Source organism: Panthera onca, chromosome B2 (genome assembly GCF_046562875.1).
Source record: "Panthera onca isolate mPanOnc1 chromosome B2, mPanOnc1 haplotype 2, whole genome shotgun sequence".
NCBI classification, from domain to species: Eukaryota; Metazoa; Chordata; class Mammalia; order Carnivora; family Felidae; genus Panthera; species Panthera onca.
The window spans coordinates 112,307,656-112,327,818 of record NC_138343.1 but is presented as its reverse complement, the minus strand read 5'-3'; the positions used below and the strand labels follow the sequence as shown (position 1 = coordinate 112,327,818).

At 37.9% G+C, this 20,163-nt stretch overlaps 1 long non-coding RNA gene across 3 annotated transcripts in view; it reads right to left on the bottom strand.

Annotated features, from left to right (window-relative positions):
* Positions 1-376: 376 nt before the first annotated feature.
* The window catches only part of LOC132667606 (uncharacterized), a 40,238-nt gene continuing 20,451 nt past the window's right edge, over positions 377-20,163 (bottom strand). Inside the window, exons 5-6 of one of the 3 annotated variants that reach the window (XR_013555749.2) lie at positions 3,371-3,505; positions 377-3,255 (exon numbers count right to left, since the gene is read on the bottom strand). This is a non-coding gene — a long non-coding RNA (uncharacterized LOC132667606). Of the gene's footprint in view, positions 3,256-3,370; positions 3,506-13,177; positions 13,916-20,163 lie in introns of those variants that run through there. The other 2 variants (XR_013555750.2, XR_009605261.3) reach the window with 2 other exon arrangements.

The following is a 20,163-nucleotide window of genomic DNA, read 5'->3' as shown; positions in this document are numbered from 1 at the left end:
AATTGTAGGATCAATCAAAAACCAAAAACAAAACCCCAAAAAACAAAAACAAACAACAAACAAACAAAAGAAACCAAACCTTGCTATGCCAAGGACTGGTGACCTTCAATGCTATCCCCTTGTGAGATATTTCTATACATTTATTCTAATGTTACTATGATTGCTGAGAATGCTCTTGGTTCTTCTGATTGGGAAAGGCTCTCAATTTAGAGGCTATTGGAAAAAATTAATTGAGTCCATTTTAGTTTCCCATCACATCTGACACTGATTGGGACTATTCCCCCAAATCATGTTTAGCTTTAAAAGAAATTCTTAACACTAATAGAAGTCCAAAGAATGAATATCTGGTCCTGAAAACAATGAATGAACTCATTCCTCATTCATCCATAAATATTTATTTCAATGCACTACTAAAGATGCTTTTACAATATCACGCTCATTGGCTTAAGTGAAATATTTCCTCAAATGATTTTTCTGAGAGAAATGTGTATAAATTCCACCATGTATTTCATGAAATAAAAGCTTATTGTGGTGATCATTTTGTAATGTATATAAATGTTGAATCCCTATGTTGTACAGCTGAAACTAATATAATATTGTTCTTAAAAAGCTACTCAAATTAGTTTGTAGATACACACCAAACTTGAAATAATCCACAAAGACGTTACAGCTGAGAATGCCACATCCTGGTAAGCATACGACTTTTTTTAGTAGCAGTGAAGTTTTAGGTGTTATTGAAGTGGACATTATTTGAATTTATTATCATTTAGTGTTATTTTTAAGATCCCTGTTGGGTTAGTTTCCTAGGACTGTCTGTCATAAAAAAAAAAAAAAAAAAAAAAAAAAAGCCATGAACCAGGTGGCTTAGAATAACAGAAATGTAATGTTTCTGCTTCTGGGGGAAGTCTATAATCAAGGTGTTGGCAAGTCCATGCTCCTTCTGAAAACTCTAAGGAAGGATTCTTCCTTGCCTCTTCCTACCTTCTGGTGTTTTTCCACCAATTCTTGGTATTCCTTGTCTTATAGGTACATCGCTTCAATGTTTGCTTCCATTATAACATGGCCTCGCTATATTTCTGTGTCCAACTTTTTATTGTCTTACAAGGCACCAGTCTTATTCACTTAAGGACCCACCCTACTCCAATATGACCTCATCTTTATTTGATTACATCTTCAAAAACCCTGTTTCTAAATCAGGTCACATTCACCAAGGGTTAAGACTTCAATATTACTTTTTGAGGAACGCAATCCAAATCATAAAGTTTTATGTGTCAATTTAGCTAGGCTATCGTCCCCAGGTATTCAGTCAAGCACTAGTATAGATGTTGCTGTGAGGGTATTTTTGTAGGTCAGGACTAAAGTCTGTAATCAGTTGACTTTATGTAATGAGGACTAGCCTAGATAATCTGAGCGAGCCTGACCCGATCAATTGAAGGGCCCAGAGAACAGAATTGATGCTTCCCTAAGGAAGAAGTTCTACCTGTAGACCGCAGTGTCAGCTTCTGCTCCAGAATTTCTGGCCTGCCCTTCCTAATAGCTTGTCCTCCACAGTTCTGCTTTGCCCAGCCAGCCCCCACATCACCCAAGCCAATTCCTTGCAATAAATCTCTTAATATATATATTTTTTACATATTTTATATTATTAATATAATTAATATGTATATGTATGTTGCTAGTTCTTTCTCTGTTGGAACCCTGACTGATACAATACTTACAGGAGCAGTCACTTCTTGAAATCAACATTTCCTTATTCAGGACTAATTTCCTAATTCAGGACTGCATTACCACTCACAATACAGTGTAGGGGTTAAGTGTGTGGGCTCTGGTGTTGAGCTGCCAGGCTCAAAACCCGGCTCCACAGCTTACTGTTTCTTTCACCCTTGGCAAAGCAACATAACTTCTCAATGCCTCGGTTTCCTTATCTGTATTAGAGTGAATAACAACATATCACTTGATAGAGTAACTAACCCTTGTTAATACTTAAGGCAGTTAATACCAGTTAATACTTTTGGCCAGCAGGATGCTGGAACTGACCATACTGGCTCAGGAAAGCCAACTGTAGTCATCTCTTCTTTATTCCACATTTACTTTCAAGAACTTTGGTAGCTTGAACTTGACCTTGGGGGGATATTTACACCATGGAAATTGGCAAACACTGCAATCCGGGGCTTCTTTTTTTGAGAGCCGTATTATAAGCACAACACTGCTTATACTAATATCTGATACAAAGTCAGAACCCAGTGAAATAGCAGTGATTATAGTAGGTAAAGTGCACTAAGAAAGTAGTTACTGCTAGTTCATATGGTCCTTTTGCACAAAACAGAAACAGGCACCCTTCCTTTAAGACACTTGACTGACACTTTTCAGGAATCCTCAATTAAATTAAATCTATAGTGTGGATGGTGACACATAGAATTTTGCAACGTATAACTTAGAGAACTAACTACACTTGGTGTTCTGATAAGAAACCACACCTATAATGACAATTTCATTATTCTGTCATTGTTTTAAAGGTGATTCTTCTCACTCAGTAAGTATAGGAGTGGTTTCCTTATCTGCATTTTATCCCCAAATATACTTGAATGCTGATGAAGAAATTGCTTGAAAACAAAGATATTTCTTAAACAAACCAAAATATTTTCTATTCCAGGACATTTTGAAACATATTTGCTGTGGAGAGAAGGATCTCAACAGGAGCATCGGAAAGAGAAATAAACAGTCACCGGAAACAGTAATGCTGAAGGAAAGGGCATGTATAGAATACCATAACTAAAGCTGGCTAATGTGCAAGGACAGCAAAACAAAACAAAACAAAACAACAGTGAGGATTTGGCCATGAAGGGCTCTTATGCCCACGTCTGCATCAAGATGCCTGGGTTACCCCCCAACCCAAGCTGGGCTCCAGTTACACAGCCAGCAAGTTTTCACAGGCCCAAGGTGGCCATTCTTTCAGGGAACCACAAAGATAGCTTCCCTGGCACGTTCCTGCTGCACTCACAGCGTTGCCTGCTTCCCGAGTCTCAAAGATGTGAAATGAAACCCCAAGGGCTGCATTAACAAAGGCCAAAAGCATGCACAGCCCAAGCCAGCGGTTATGGTGAAGCATCCTGGATTCCCATGAGAAACTCTCCGGATCTGGTTCATCTACGTCACATGAGTCTGCAAACAGGAGGCACAACAGTTTAAAAATACTGTGACTGCTGGAGACTTCCCTGGCCATATTTAGTTCACATGTCTCACAGTGGTAGGAAAGAGCTAGAAAGAGACAAAGGGAGTTGGAGGAAGAGAAAGAAGGCAAGTAGTGTTGCCCGCATTAAGAATCGGGACATAATACCGGATCACCTTCTTTCTCCCCACCCCATCCCCTCACCCCAAGGCTCTCTTGAGTGCTTGTTTTCTGTCCAAGGAAGCTACAGCCCCAAGTACTCCTCCGCCATCCCTGGACATCTGCTTGGCTTGTCTATTTTCTGCTACAGGCACAGGACAGGAAGGAAGAGTTTGTTTCCTGTAAATAGAGGGAGAGAAAATTACAGCTATTATTGTTTTGACAACGGAAGCCCTCCCTGAAGCTTGTACCACGGTTCATTCCTGACAAGCATCAGGTCTGAGTTGCCGGCTCTCTGCAGAAATTCCTCTCGAGGGGTCCCCGGGGAAAGCTGAAAGCCTAGATGGCTTTGCATTAGATGTCTAATGGCATAAAGATGTAATTCTGGGCAATCTTGATATTGGGCTGTGGAAATGGAATGCAGCCTGTGTTTTGATGAATGTTTTGATGCAAGCTTCTGCTACCCCAAATGAGCATGCTGGAGCTTGACCCTTAAGCACACACACACTAGTTTATGCAAACACACACCCCAAGGTTGAAAATGCATGATAACACAAATTATTTATGCTATCTTTTAACTCTCTCCCCTGGTCCCTGCTCTCCCCAAATTCTTTTTTTTTTTTTTTTTTTTTTTGAGATTCCCGAGACTTTTAAACTGTATCTAGCTACACACATATTTGATGAAAAGCTGTAAAACTACCAACTACATACTGGGCATGCTGCGTTCTACCTTCCACATTGGATGAGTCCACATGTTCTTGGGAATATATTTGACCATGACAAATATGACAAAAAATAACAAAATCACATTTGTTATTTTTAAATGTTTGGAATTAATCTTTTACCTAATCAGTGTTTGAAATCTAAAAGAAAGGAAGAAGGAACCAACCAAGACTATGGATTAAGAGCTGGAGGAAATTCTACTACTGTGTCCACTAATTAATGAGAATGAGATCTGTTACTCAAAGGGAGTGATAATCTCCTATTGGTAGTAGAAATAAATTTAAGTTTGATAGTCAAAGTAGGATTCATATTTTTGTCAAATTCATTAAGAAGGGCCTGGTTAGATTTCTTTGCTGAACTTGCAACAGTAATAAAACACCCACAGCAGAATTCAGTTAATGGGGATCATTTTTACTCTTGGCTTTCTTGACCCCACAACTTTCGGTCTTCCTCTTTTCGCGAGCAGCTCCTTTTAGCATTCTTTACCAGTCCTTTGCCCTTGGCTTCACCTCCAAATAGCATTATGTCCCAGAGCTCATTTCTAGTCCTTCATGTTTTATCTAGACATGTGGCTTTCATAAAATCTATAGTCTGATGGTTTCCCTATTTGTGACTCCCGAGACCTTTCAGCTAGATTACAAACTCTTAGAAACCCAGCCAACTTGACACATCACTTGGCCATCTAATATATATCTCAAATTTCACATGTCTGAAACAGAACTGTTGTATTCTCCATCTCCAAACCTGTTCCTTGTCAGCATCCCCTATCTCAATATTTGCTACCACCATTCGGGTAGTTGCTCCATCAAAAAATCATACCTGAGTTTTCTTTCCCCTTTATCTTCCATGTCCAATCCACCAGCAATTCCTCTTACCTCCACTTCCAAGAACATCCTCTGTTTATCTTTCTCTAACCCTGTAGCTACTCTCCTAGTCTGAACCACCACCATCTTTCACCTGGACCATCACAGTAAGCCCCCATCTGATGACTCTACTTAGATGTCTACACACCTGAAATCCTTCTACACACAGCAGCTATGGTGCTCTTCTGGAAATATAAATGGGAGGAAATAGTGTGATTGCTTAAAGCCCATAACTATCTTTCCATTACATTAGAAATTAAATGCAAACACTATAATTTGACCTGTATAATCCTCTCCCAGATTATCTCTTTGACATAACCTAATCCTCTTTATTCCCATACCCTAGTCATTTTTCTCTTCTCCAGAAGTCTCTGGAATTTCATACTCTTGGCTTCTTCTTGACACTCACGTCTAAGTTTAGATGTCACCTTCTCAGAGAAGCCTGATGTCTCACTCAGTTTTATTTCTACCATTGAGCTGATCATTGCCTGGTGTTTTCTTGTTCATTTACTTGTATATTATCTCTTCCTCCAGCTAAATCATAAACTTATGTGAGTAGAGACCTTATCTTCATGCCCAGTGATGAGCATAAGGGCCTAGTAGAGTGCCTGGCATGTAGTGATATTGACATCTGTTTAATAAATCAGAGAATCAATAAATTTACTCTCAGGGGCCCTGATCTGTGGTGGGACATCAGGAAAGATTTTCCTGAAGAAGTGTTGTTTGAGTAGAATCCTGAATGATGAGTGGTAATTAACTGGAAGTATTCGAGGAAGGGAAGAGGGGAGAAAAACACTGCAGACAAGAGAAACTGTAGGTGTAGAAACCCAACATGGGAGGGACACAGCACATTTGTTACACTGTGAGAAGGGACAGTGTTTGCACTACAAGGAATGAGAAGGGGACTGTCAACTGAGACTTAAAAACTTCTAGACCAAGTTAGGAATTCCAGCCTTTACTCGAGGGCTCTGTGAAACCATGGTACACTCAAGCCGGCAGATAACATCTTAAGATTGGCTTTCTAAAAAGATCATATGGGCTGCAGTGTAAAGAAAAGGCTGGGTGTAGGTGACGTGGCTACTATCCTTCCTGCCAGTAGGAGGCTGCCTCAGTAAACTACAGGAACGATCACGGTACCCAGACGAAACTGCCGGTGGAGGATGTAGCAAGATTGGAACAGACTCCAGAGATATTTAGGAGGTAAAATAAATAGTGTTGTTTAATTAGATAAAGCCAGAGTGATGGTGGTTGGGGAGAGATGGACATACTAAGCCTGAAGTGTAGGTTTTTGACTTGCAATGCATACTTGTTCGGGTGGTGGCACCAAAGGGAAGATGAAAGAAAATTAGTGTGACAAGAAATATCAAAAGCTTAGTTTCCTGTGTGTTGAATCTGAATTCCTTTAAGATAGCCATGTGGAGATGTGGAAGTAGACAGCTAGACTCAGGAGCAGGAAGCTCAAAGGGAAAGTATGATGGTCAGGAGTACACTGTGGGGAGCACTGACTACAGCCTAGGAACACTCTGATGACAAGGACCACTTTGTATTATATATACTTGCCATAGAGTCTAACACGTACATATGAGCTCCTGTATTCATTGCAATTAGTAAATATGTATAAAGGTGCTGTACGGGTTATCTTAAAGAAGGAAAGTAAATGTTCACTTGGAAAAGTTTTTAAGATATAGCAAAGAAACAGTGAATGACAGGGAAATCAGATATTCTAATTTTGCTCTGAATATTCACATTTTTCTACTAGCATTTTAAACTGGTTACAATTTGCCACATTAGAAACTCCCCAAATGGCTACTTTCTTTACTGGCAAGTTTATTGGGGTTCCAAATCTAGGTTAGTAATGAGACAAATACATTCTAAGGACATTACTTTGTTAGTATTTTTTCAACAGGCTCCTCACTCAATGTGGGGCTTGAACTCATGACCCTGAAATTAAGAGTTGCATGCTCTACCAACCGAGCCAGCCAGGCATCCCTGAGACAAATATTTTTAAATGAACATTTGTAATATAATTCTAACACCACTGTTTTCTGAGTCGAAGAATCATAATGAAAAAGGTACCTTTTCCTTACTTCCGGAGTAGTTCACAAAGTTCAGAAGGTGCCCTCCCTGCAATTCTAAACTCACCTTTCATCTTACTCACAACTGGACAGACTGACAAGAATTGATTGGACTAGGAGTGCATAAGCTTATTGCATTTTACTTTAAATTGCCTTACATGAGACATAGACATGAGTGTGGAAGTGTGTCTGAAGATGCACACGTGAAGTACTGTGAGTGTGAAGGTGTCCGTTTTCTAGAAGTCACTATTAGTTTCCTAGGGTTGTCATAATGAAATACACAAACTGGTATCTTAAAACAACAGAAATGTATTGTCTCACACTTCTGGAGGCCAGGAGTCTGAAATCCAGGTGTTGGCAGGGCCATGTTCCCTCCAACCACCGCCCCACCCCCACCCAAGGCTTCTCCCTTGCCTCCTGCTGTGCCCCCAAGCATTCCTTGGCTTGTGGCAGGATAACTGTAATTTCTGCCCTTCTCAACACCTGGCCATCTTCCCTGTAGGTCTGCGTGGCATTTTCCTCTCTGAGTCTTTTTTTTTTTTCTTCTTATAATGACCCCAGCCATATTGGATTAGGGTCCACTCAAATTGAGTATGACCTCATCTTAACTTATTACATTCGCAGACAGCCTGTTTCCAAATAAGTTCATGTTCATACGCATTGGGAGTTAAGACTTCAACATATCTTTGAGGGGGCACACAATTCAGAGGACAGAGTGAACTATGGGAGGTAGTGAAAATGCATGCACAAATGTGCAAGAGAGGGCTCAGTGTGTGTGTGTGTGTGTGTGTGTGTGTGTGTGTAAGTGTGCATGCACATAGTAAAGAACTATGACCAAGTAACCAATTCGTTGATCTCTATTCTGCTTCCTGGTCCTTGCTTTCACTGGTTCCTTGGATAGCTTTTATGCTGTCCCATGACTCCATTCACAATGAGTAATGGATTGTTTCCGGGCTCTCACTCCCACTTTTAATGAATACCAACACTAATTAACTGACAGTAACATGTAGCTGCTCTTGGCTGCACGCATTTCTCACTGAGGTCATAACGGCTGTTGGTAATGTAATTTATTACTCTGTAAGGCACACTCTGGGACTCTCAGTGTGAAGACCGTTTTGGCAAGTGCCAAAGCAGTATAAGGCAGGCCTTTCTCGGTAAGGTAATATGTTCCATAGCTCTGGGCCTTGGTATAGTGACGCATCAAAGGCATAATGGTTCCACTGGAATGCTGTAACGATTTCCAACCACAGTACCATCTGCTGGGAGGGACAGAGGACTACTGTTTGAACAAGGATTGCTGCTTATATCAGGATATCAGGATCAGCAACAGAACCCCCGAAATTATCAGAACACAGTATATTTTGCTATTATTAGTATTGTTAGCTTTAGAATTGTTCTGGGAGTGAGTGACAAAATGCCATCGCAGAAAGAAACAACACCATACAAGCAATATCAAGGATTTCTGATTAGGAGAATGGCAGACACCCAAGCCCTTGTGTGCCCTGCAGGGAGGTCACCTGGACAGCCTACTTTAGGCCCCAACTCTGTGCTCCCCATGAACTCCACCAAATTAGCTTTACATGAGGAAGCCACCTTGCTTCTCTAGAGGATCAAAGTAGCTGGACCCATTCCCAGAGTTCTGCAGATAACCAGGTCACAGGGTACATTTGCACCCTGTTCTGCTCCTACTACACCATGCTGCAGATTCCTCTGTATTTCCCAGTTTATATCCATAGAGGGGAACTTCGGTTCACATGCTTCCTTCTATTATCTGCACTAATCTGGTAACCTGAGATCATTTATGTACCCTCCACTCTTGTTACAATGCTTCTGGAACTGTGTTACATTTTTCTCTCATGTATGGGGCTACTGTTCCCAACGAAGTACTTTTATCCTTCCTATAATAACCTTTGTAATAGTAACAGCACCTCCTTGTAACACTTAAAATGCTTGTCTCACAAGGGCAGCATGATAAGGGAAACTATGCCAATATAGTTTTTTTTAAGTGACATCTGAATAGCGAAAAATCATAAGACTGTCTAGCCAAAGTAATAAATGACAGTGAAAGAGATGCATTAATAGGACTAAAATTAATATGATGAATAAAGAATGGAAGAGAATGATGTAAATTAGGATGAATTTTAGCTGTCCTATGGTGGGTGTTATTGGTCAATACGCCACATTTGCATTCATTCTTTTTCTGCTGCTCAATTCACATATAGAAAGACCGCTCTCTACATACATCCATATATACAAATACATAGTAAATGTGACCATAGAGTGTTGAGACTGACTTTTAAAAAAAATGTCCAGAACTTATATTCCAAATTATTATTTTTCTTAATCCTGGAAGCAGGTGTCTGTTCCAGTAGCACTGGGACAGTCTTATGGAACTAGGCTTTGTTTTTGTTTTTGTTTTTTTTAGAAATACCATTGAATTTAATTTCTGAAAACTAAAAACAAAAATCACATGCATTATTTTATAGTTACATCTTAATTTAAAAAAATTTTTTTTAACATTTATTTATTTTTGAGACAGGGAGAGACAGAGCATGAACGGAGGAGGGTCAGAGAGAGGGAGACACAGAATCTGAAACAGGCTCCAGGCTCTGAGCTGTCAGCACAGAGCCTGACACGGGGCTCGAACTCACGGACTGCGAGATCATGACCTGAGCCGAAGTCGGACGTTCAACCGACTGAGCCACCCAAGCGCCCCGTTACATCTTAATTTGTGATTGAGATATAACTGACATACATTATATTAGTTTCAGGTGTACATCACAATGACTCAACACTTGTATTCACTATGAAATGATCACCACAATAAGTCTAGTCACCATCCATCACCATAAAAAGTTACAAGAAATATGGTTTTTTTCCTCATGATGAGAATTTTTAAGATCACTCTCTCACAACCTTCAAATATGTACTACTACTATACCATTGACTATGGTAACCACTCTACACACCACATCCCCATAACCTATTCATTTCACAACTGGAAGTCTGTATCTTTTTTACCCATTTCACCCACCACACAACCTCCTCCCTGCTGGCAACCACTACTCTGTCATCATATCCATGAGTTTTCTTTTGGTTTGTTTGTTTGCTTTTTAGATTCCATATATAAGTGAGATTATATCAACTTTCTCTGTCTGAATTATTTCATTTTAGCATAATACCTTCAAAGTCCATCCATGTTGTTGCAAATGGCAAGATTCCATTCTTTTTTATGGCTGAGTAGAATGCCATTATATATCGCATCTTCTTTATCCATCCATCTATCAGTGAACACTTAGGTTATCTCCATATCTTGGTTATTATAAATAATGCTGCAATGAACACAGGGGTGCACCTATCTTTTCAAATTAGTGTTTTTGTTTTCACGGATAAATACCAAGAAGTAGAATTGCTAGATCATATTGTAGTTCTATTTTTATTTTTTTGAAAAATCTCCATACTGTTTTCCATAGTAAGAAGGATACTCACTCTTACCACTTTTATTCAACATAGTATTGAAAATCTTAGCTTGTGCAATGAAAATCCTAGCTTGTGCAATTAGGCAAGAAAAAGAAATAAAAGTTATCCAAACTGGAAAGGCAGAAGTAAAATTGTTACTGCTTGCAGGCAACATGATTTTATATAGAGATAAACCCTAAAGACTCTACCAAAAACCTGTTTGAACTAATGAATAAATTCAGTAAAGTTGTGGAGTACAAAAGCAACATAAAAACACTTGTTGCATTTCTATAAACTAATAACAAACGATCAGAAAGAGAAATTAACAAAACAATCCCACTTATAATTGCATAAAAAAATAATAAAATACCAGGAATAAATTTAACCAAGGAGGTGAGAGACCAGTACACTGAAAAACATAACACATTGATGAAAGAAATTGAAGATACAAAAAAAATGGGAAGATTCTCCATGCTCATGGATTAGAAGAATTATATTGTTCAAATGTCATATTATCCAAAAAAATTTACAGATTCAATGCAATCCCTAAGAAAATTCCAACGGCATTTTTCACAGAAATAGAACAAACAATCCTAAAATTTGTATGTAACCACAAAAGACCCTGAAAAGCCAAAGCAATCTTCAGAAAGAACAAAGCTGGAGGCATCATGCTTCCTGATTTCAAACTATATTACAAAGCTATAGTAATCAAAACAGTATAGTATTGGCTTAAAAACAGACAGATATGCCAATGGAACAGACTAGAGAACCCAGAAATAAACCCACCCATGTATGGTCAATTAATTTATGACAAAGGAGCCAAGAATATACAATGACTAAAGGACAATATATTCAATAAATGGTGTTGGGGAAACTGGAAAGCCACTGGAAAAAGAATGAAACTAGACCACTATCTTATACCATACACAAAAACTAACTCAAAATGGATTAATGACTTGAATATAAAACCCGAAACCATAAAACTCATACAAGAAAACATAGGTAGCTCCATGATATCTGTCTTGGGGATTTTTTTTTTTTTTTGGATCTGACTGCAAAAGCAAAGGTCACACCCTAAAATTGTCATCAAACTGTTTCATCATCTTTGAATATTCATCGTATTCAGAGACTTAGTTCTAAAACTCTTTGTCTTTAAACCAGCCTCCTTGAATGAACATTTACCATCACATTTTAAACTCTATATTCTTAACAACAAAAGTGATAATGCTCATTATAACAAGTCAAAGATATATAAAAGAAAAGAATGATAAACAGCTGTGTGTATTAACCTGAAGGGGTGCCCAAGGTATATTTTAATTAAAAAAGAAAAAGAAGGATATGTATCATATAACTCTGTTTTTAATGTTGTCTATAAATGTACACATCTGTAGTGTGGATGGACCATATTTTGTGTAAACGCTGCTCTGCAGATGGACGGTTTGCGGTGAATACAAGCAATGTTCCGGGAAATTTCCTTAACCATGAGGCTTTGTAGAGAGGCACCTTTATATCTGTAGAAGAAATTACCTTAAGCTAGAATTTCTGTGTCAAAATGTATGTATCATATTTCTCATTACTCCTGGAAAGAGGAAAAAATCCATAGAATTGGTAAGGTATCATTGAAAACCAGTTCATAGAAAAATTCAAAGTCCTATCTGTTTCCCTGTGCCAATGGCCACATAAAACTAGCCAGATGATTGTTTTGATATTTGGTCAGAACATAGTTATATTGTGCAACAAATCCATCACAGTGGTAGGCAGCTATGTTTGTTCAAGCTGTCATACTTGAGTTATTTCTCATTCTCCAAGGATCTAAAGCCAAGTTTCAAGATGAAATGATGGTGATACAGGCATTAAAAAAATACCATAGTTATAATATTATATGTAACCTAAAACAAAAAAATATCCAGGAAATAAGATGTGGATTTGGTCATCCTATTTTACGACCACAGTGGATACAATAATCCAAGCCTAACATATTATTAAACCATTGTAAACTCTGCCTGAAAAAAGCAATAATTTCATCCATTTGTGACATTCTTTAGAGTCACATGATACCTACCATAGCAACGTCTATGTTTCACTGCTGAGTCATTCTCCTAGCCTTATCACCTTCATAATGTCATCACAGTGACTTGTCAGCACATAACGTGCACACTGATAAAAAATGCTGCGTGCCAGTCTACAAAGAGTACCTTCTACAAAGACCGTGAAATAATGTGTCCACCAACGGTCATGAAATATCTTCTTTTGTCTGTATATGTTTATTATACTTTAGTGTCTTCAATGTTCATGATATTCTAGTGTTCAGGAGAGAGGAAATACATACTCTTTGTAATGTATAAAATAATAAAAATCAAGGTCATGACTGTAGAAAAGTTCTAGTGTGTTCTATAAAGTTTAAATTTTTATTTCACTTGACAAATATTTATTGAGTGCCTCCTTTCTACCAGATATAGTCCTAGGCATAGGGGACTTAGAAATGGACACACTGGTCACTGGCCTCAAGGAGGCGAGAGACAAACCAATAACCACATTTGCACAGTGTGCGAGGAACTATGACGTAGATGTATGTAAGTTGCACTAGGAACCCAGATGTCAGTCACCTATCGTACTTAAGATTGTCTAAAATACCCGGAGAACCACCACATGTGGCAAGCTGAATATTCAGTTCACTAAGTAGTACTGAAAGCTCAATAATTTTTTTTTAATGTTTATTTATTTTTGAGAGACAGAGAGAGAGAGCGTGAGTCTGTCTGGGCAATAAATCATACAATAACTGACCATCTACAAGGTTTATATCTAAGCTCTTCACTTTGAAAAACTAAAGCACAGACACATATATTTATAGTGGAACCTTAGGATAATGTTCATTGGGATTAGGAAGAAACAAACTTTCTAACTTATGAAATCAATTTACCAAATAAAATGATTCTTTGGCCACCAAGGTATCCAAATCCATGTAAGGATAAGCCATTACACAATGAGATTTGACTATATTTATACAATCTTAATAAACAAAAGTCATTGAAAATAAAAATCTTATCTTTTGATTTAGTATTTGTTGACAGGAACAGAGTTCTGTGTGACACAGCCATTACAGCTTAAATCAGCTTTCAAAGATGAGCTATAAAATAAAGGAATCCCAGGGAATCTATAAAATAAAGGAATCCCAGGAAAGGTTTTTAAATTGAAGATGTGTTAGCTTTAGAAACATCTGCATAATCCACTTAAAAGGAAATAGTAAACTTCATAAAATATTTCCATCAATGTTTACTTTTAATCTAAAAACACGGTAGTCTATAAAAGCACAATTTTAACCCTTTAGCTTTTCTTCTGAAAAAGCTGGTTTTCTCAGTTTTTCCTCCACAGCAGAGGGTTATTTGCTGATTTTGCATTTGTTTGTATACCATGAGAGTTCTTAAGTCGTTTGCTTAAATAAAATATTGCTACCTTCATTTAGTGTTTTCCTGCAAGGGAATAAAAAAATAGGTTATTATTTTTTTTCCTTAAGGCGATTTTGCAAGGACTCCAGTACATCATCACTTAGCACTCATCTATATACCAGTAAAAAACAACTCCTTCCTCCCTCTCTTCCTTCCTTCCTTCCTTGGTCTCTCTTCCTTCAAAAGTATTGACCAGCAACAATTACATGCTTATCATGGCATTATCTACACAGATTCCAAAATCAACTTTACAATTATATCGCAACTATTCCATTAAAGGGTTTCATAAAACAGTGTAGTATTAAATTGCAAATATATATGGTTAAGTTTAGAAAATTGAACACTTCTGATTCAGCATTGTTTAATAACTTCATCAGTAGGATGATTGAATATTTGAATATAAGCCTGCGTATCAATCCATAGGGCCCCAAACCATTTTTTACTGCCTTTGAGGATGCGCTCTGAATTCCAAGTGATCATGGTAACTTAGGAATGCGGTCAGATAGAAACTGATTAAAATCACGGAGAAAAATTGCATGCTAATTTAGAAGTAGAAAAAATGCATTGTGCAAATAAAATTATTGAGAATGATTTCTTATGTGAAAGAATGACAGAAAAATATCACCCAGTCTGGAACTCGGAGTGAATAGAAAATGGCTGTTATAGCAGTGCAGAAATGTCATTTCTCGAAGTATGCATAATAGGCTCTAGAAACCCGAAGGTTAATTCTTGCTTGACACTCACATAGTATTACCAAAGCATACCATTCAGTTGGGATACACCCACTGAAAGAAACATTGACACTGATAGCAACATTGACATATATGTCTGTATTTTGTGATATTAAGATTATTAAGTCTCTTAGAAATGACTGACAAGAGGCCCCCGAGTATATTCACAGCATGACTCCAAAGCACCATCCTCCACTTCCACTGAGAATGGATTCAAGTACACATGGGTGAGGAAAAGCAGATGAGTGAGGGAAATGGGCAAGAAATGGTTTGAGATCAGACCAAAGTCTCATCTTCTGGAAATATTGGCAGTGTTGTCCTCCCTAGAAATATGGAGGAGCAAAAAACCAAAATACTGTCTTTCAAGAGCTAATACGCAAGCAGCTTCTCAGAAATTGCAACAGCAGAATTATATTTCTCTTTTGACTACAGTATATCTGTATGTATGAATTACTTACATGTAACATAGGAGTTTATAAAGTATATGAAGAACTTTGTGTTTTGTTTATTTGCTTCTTTTATAACCTGCTTCACATCCGAAAGGATTGTTAAGCGGCTGGCAATGACTCTGTGAAGATGGCAGTTGCAGAGGCATGGTATTTAAATATTCCTGAATCCTCTCATCAAGAACTGGCAGAGCAACTATAACAACAAAACCCAAAAACCGACGGGCAACATGTGCGGCAACCTAGGTGCCAAGATATCTCCACGAAATACGAGGTGCCAGAGCTCCCATAGTTACGAGACCCATGTGGGACCGTATTTAGTGCGGAAGGAAGCAAAAGAAAGTCAGCAAGACATCTGGCCACCCTGAGAATGGGAGAACGCCAACAGGCTCTCAATGAAGGCCCCACAGTCATCTGAGAGAGGGGCTTAGGCTGGAGGTCTCACCAAAGCACTCCTTCAGGACAAAGCCTCACAATGAGAAGAAATTGCTAGGATAAAATCTAATTTGAGCAGGCAGGGGCACAGAAAGGAAAGAAAGAGAAGGTCCTGATAAGTGTCATGAAAAAAAACAAGGGGGAGCATAAGATTCATGAAACTAGAAAAGATATCCCAAACTGCTACCACCACTCTAAAAATACAGAAAATTCATTTCCCTTAGAAATTAGCATCAGAAAAATATCAGGGTTTGATCCCAAGCAAAGTTGTGAAATGAGAGAGAGAGAGAGAGAGAGAGAGAGAGAGAGAGAGGAAGAGGGGGGAGCAAAATAAGGTCCTTACAAACAATAAAAATAATGGAAAAGAGATGCCCACCAAAAGATGAAAAATGTAACCTAATATTTAGAAGTGATATAAGTGATGTGAACAAAATGATAGAAGATAAAAGAATAACAAGTGAGAACAAGGAAAAACTCAACAATGAAGTGATTGGAGACAAGTAAAGTTTGAAAAGAAAGGTGACAAAAGTTGTTAAATAGTAAGAAGTAAAATAAAAATGATATAATTTAAGACTAAACCAGGATGAATGCAAGAGCAAGTAAACACAACAGATAAGATCCTTGATGAATCAGATGACTCAAAAAACTAGAAAACTTCCTCAACCTGATGAAGGGCATCTATGAAAACTCACAGCTAAGATCATACTTAATGGGAAAGACTGACTGGTTTTCCTCTAAAGTTAAAAACAAGGTAAGGATACCTGCTCTCACCATTTCTGTTCAAGATTGTGCACAGGGTCTAGCCATGGCAAGTAGGCAAGAAAATGAACTAAAAGCCCTCCAGACTGGAAATGCAGAAACACTATCTCTATTTGCTGATGACATGATCTTTTTCTTTTTAATGCATATTTATTTATTTTGAGAGAGATAGAGAGAGAGAGAGAGAGAGAGCACACATGTGCATGCACATGAGCACAAGCTGGGCAGGGGCACAGACAGAGGAAGAGAGAGAATCCCAAGCAGGCTCCAAGCTGTCAGCACAGAGCCCGACACAGGACTCAGTCTCACCAACCATGAGATCATGACTTGAGCCGAAATCAAGAGCTGGACACTTAACTGACTGAGCCACCCAGGTGCGCTGACATGATCTTGTATAGAGAAAATCCTAAGCAATCCACTTAAAAACCGTCAGAACTAATAAACAAGTTCACCAAGGTTTCATGATATAAATCAATATGCAAAAGTCAATAGTATCTCTGTACATTTGCGAGGGACAATCTGAAAATGAAATTAAGAAAACGATTCCATTTACAATAGCATTAAAAGAAATAAATACTTGGGAATAAATTCAACAAAAGTCCAAATTATATACTTTGAAAACTACAAAACACTGATGAAAAAATCAAGGAATACAGACATTAAAATCCCAGATGGTTTCTTTAGAGAAATTGACAAGCTGATTCTAAAATCATTATGGAAATTCAAGGAGCCCAAGATGGAAAAAATTAAAAAACAAAAATAAAAAACCTTGAAAAGGAAGAGTATGGAAGACTCATACTTTCTGATTCAAAACATTCCAGGAAGCTACAATAATCATAAAAACATAGAATCATAAAAACATATATATAGAATCATAATAAAGAGCAATCAAATAGAATAGAGTCCAGAAATAGATCCTCCCATTCAGTCCATTGACTTTCAATCAGGTACTAAAAGAATTCAATGGCAGAAAGAATAGATTTTTCAAAAAGTGATGTTGGGACAACTAGATGTCTGCACTGCAAAAGAATAAAGTTGGACCTTCCCTAACCCAATATACAAAAATTAACTCAAAATTGATCAAAGATTTATATGTAAGAGCTAATATTATAAAACCCTTAGGAGAAAACATAGGCATAAATCTTGAAGACCCTGGATTAGGCAATGGTTTCTTAGATATGATGCCAAAAGCAAAAACATCAAAAGAAAAACAGATAAATTAAATTTCATCAAAATTAAAACCCATTGTGTTTCAAAGGACACTAGCAAGAAAGTGAAAAGATAACCACAGAATAAAAGATAATTTGCAAATCATAGATCTGATAAGGAATTTGTATCTAGAATATATAAAGAACTTTTCCAACTCAACACGAAAAGACAAACAACTCAATTTAAAAATAGCAAAGGATCTGAATATGCATTTTTCAGAAAATATACAAATGGCAAAAAAAAAAAAAAGCAGACACATGAAAAGATGCTCAGCATCATTAACCATCAGGGAAATGAAAATCAAAACCACAATGACATATCATTTTGTACCTACTGATATTGCTATAGTCAGAAAGATAATAAAAGTGTAAATTAAATGAGGATGTGGGGAAATTGGAATCCTCATACACTGCTGGTTGGAATGTAAAATGTTGCAGCTACTTTGGAATAACAACTTCGCAAAAGGTTTTACAAATTTACCATACGACACAGAAATTCTAGTCCTAGGTATACACCCTAGAATAACAAAACTATATATTTATACAAAAACTAGTACACAAATATTCATAGCAACATTATACATAATGGGAAAAAATGGAGTAAACCCAAATGTTCATCAATTGATGAATGAATGGATCAGCAAAATGTGGTATATCCATACAATGGATTATTCAGCAATAAAACCAATTGAACTGATACCCATTACAACATTATGCTAAGTGAAAGAAGCCAGTGTCAAAACAGCACATATTTTATTATTCCATTTACATGATATGTCCATAATAAGCAAATCTGTAGAAATGGAGAGTAGATTAATGGTTGCCCAGGGGTTAGGTGGGTTGGGGGGATTAAGGAAATTGGGAGGTGACTGCAAATAGGCACTGGGTTTCTTTTTGGGGTGATGGAATGTTCCAAAATTGATTGTGATGTTAATAGCACAACTCTGTAGATATATTTTAAAAACCATTGTACACTTTAAAAAGGTGAATTGTGTGGTATATGAATTATATGCCAATAAAACCATTACAAAATATATTTTAAGAGTATTAGATTTTAAGAAGTATTTTAAAATTTAAAAGTAAATGATGGGATAAAAAAAACTCATGAAAATATAATAGTTCTATTATACCTAGAAGGGGGAAAAAAAATCAAGTCATGGGAGAGGACAAATGCTAAATTCTATAATTCAAGAAAGATTTCCCAATAAAAAGAAACTTGAAACTATATATTGAATCATCAGCATTGATAATTACTACTGATTTAAAGAATGTCTGAATGGAGATTACCTATGGGGATGGAGATGAAAATGGGTGAGATCTGAAAGGAACAATCAAGGGCCACCCTGAAATTTAGTAATATTCTGTCTCCAAAGCTTGGTCGTGGAGATACAGATGTTTGTGTTGTCGCTCGTCTTTATGCCTCTCAAATATGCTATTGTGTGTTCGATATTTAGTAAGAGCAATCAAATTGACTAGTGTCACAAGGCAGGATCTAATAAGTGCCTCATAAGGGCAGAATTATCCTGCAATGAGTGTGTGAGCTTTTACATCGAGTCACATGGTGATAACATCTGTAGAGCTCTTATATACAACAGGCATAAAACACTTTATATTCATTAGTTAATTTGATCTTGTGAACTGCCCTAAGAGGCAGGCACTATTCTTTCCCCATTTGACAGATGAGGAACCTAAGGTACAAAGTTCAGTAACTTGTTTAAAGTTTGCCCAGTGAGTTGGTGGCAGAGCTGGAATCTGAACCCAGGAAGCCTGGCTTGAGGGGCCATAGCCTTCATTTACAATGCTCCACTCTCTGTGGGTTTGCTTAGGCAGAAGTGGTAGTGGTTTAAGATATTGGGAGTCATGCCAGCTATTCACGAGGACAAGAGAGGGAAGGGCAGGCAGCTTCTGAGATTAGTCAGAAGGCTAAAGCGGGGTCAGCTCCAGAAATACCCTTAACGCCATGCAAATCATATATCTGATATCTAGTCTTTATTCTTTAATCAGTGGTAGGTCTTAAACATTCTTGAGCAAGTAGTAATAAGTGGAAGTCATGTTTAAGAAATGATAGTAAGCTAGACTGGAAAGTGGAAGAAAGAACCAAATGAAGATAGAAGATCTGTTTGGAGATTCAGGGGGTGGGAGGGATGGATGAATTTAAAGGGGATGACTTTGAGCCAGGAACCAAAATCCTCAAATACTATTTTTGACCACAGTACTGAGCAGTTCCCAAGTGAAATTGTGTGCAGGGGACCAAGCCAGCAAAAGCATGTCCTTTAATACTTTGGAGTCCTGACTCCCAGCAAAGCATGTCTCCTGCTTGAAGCCTGACAAATGAATTGTGTAGAGAACTCTGTCTGCCTGACTAGGGGCAGGACAAGAGCTTAGACCAAAAAGTGTCAAGAAGTCACATAATTCTTCACCCTAAGCAGCCTACCGTTCTCATGGTGAAACAAGAGTAGTCTGAGAAGGGCAGCTCAGACAGGTGAGAGCAAGCAGCTGTGAGAGCAAGAGGGCCCAGAGCATCTCCTGGGACGGGATTAACACATGCCCACGTTCGACAATCCCACCCCTGCTACTGGCGCTCCTCACACTCTCATGGACAGGGACTGGAGAGAGAAGGGTTTCCCGCTGCACCTGCAGGCAGAAAGCACTCCTGCAATAGTCAAGCATAAGTGATCTAAGCACCACTAACG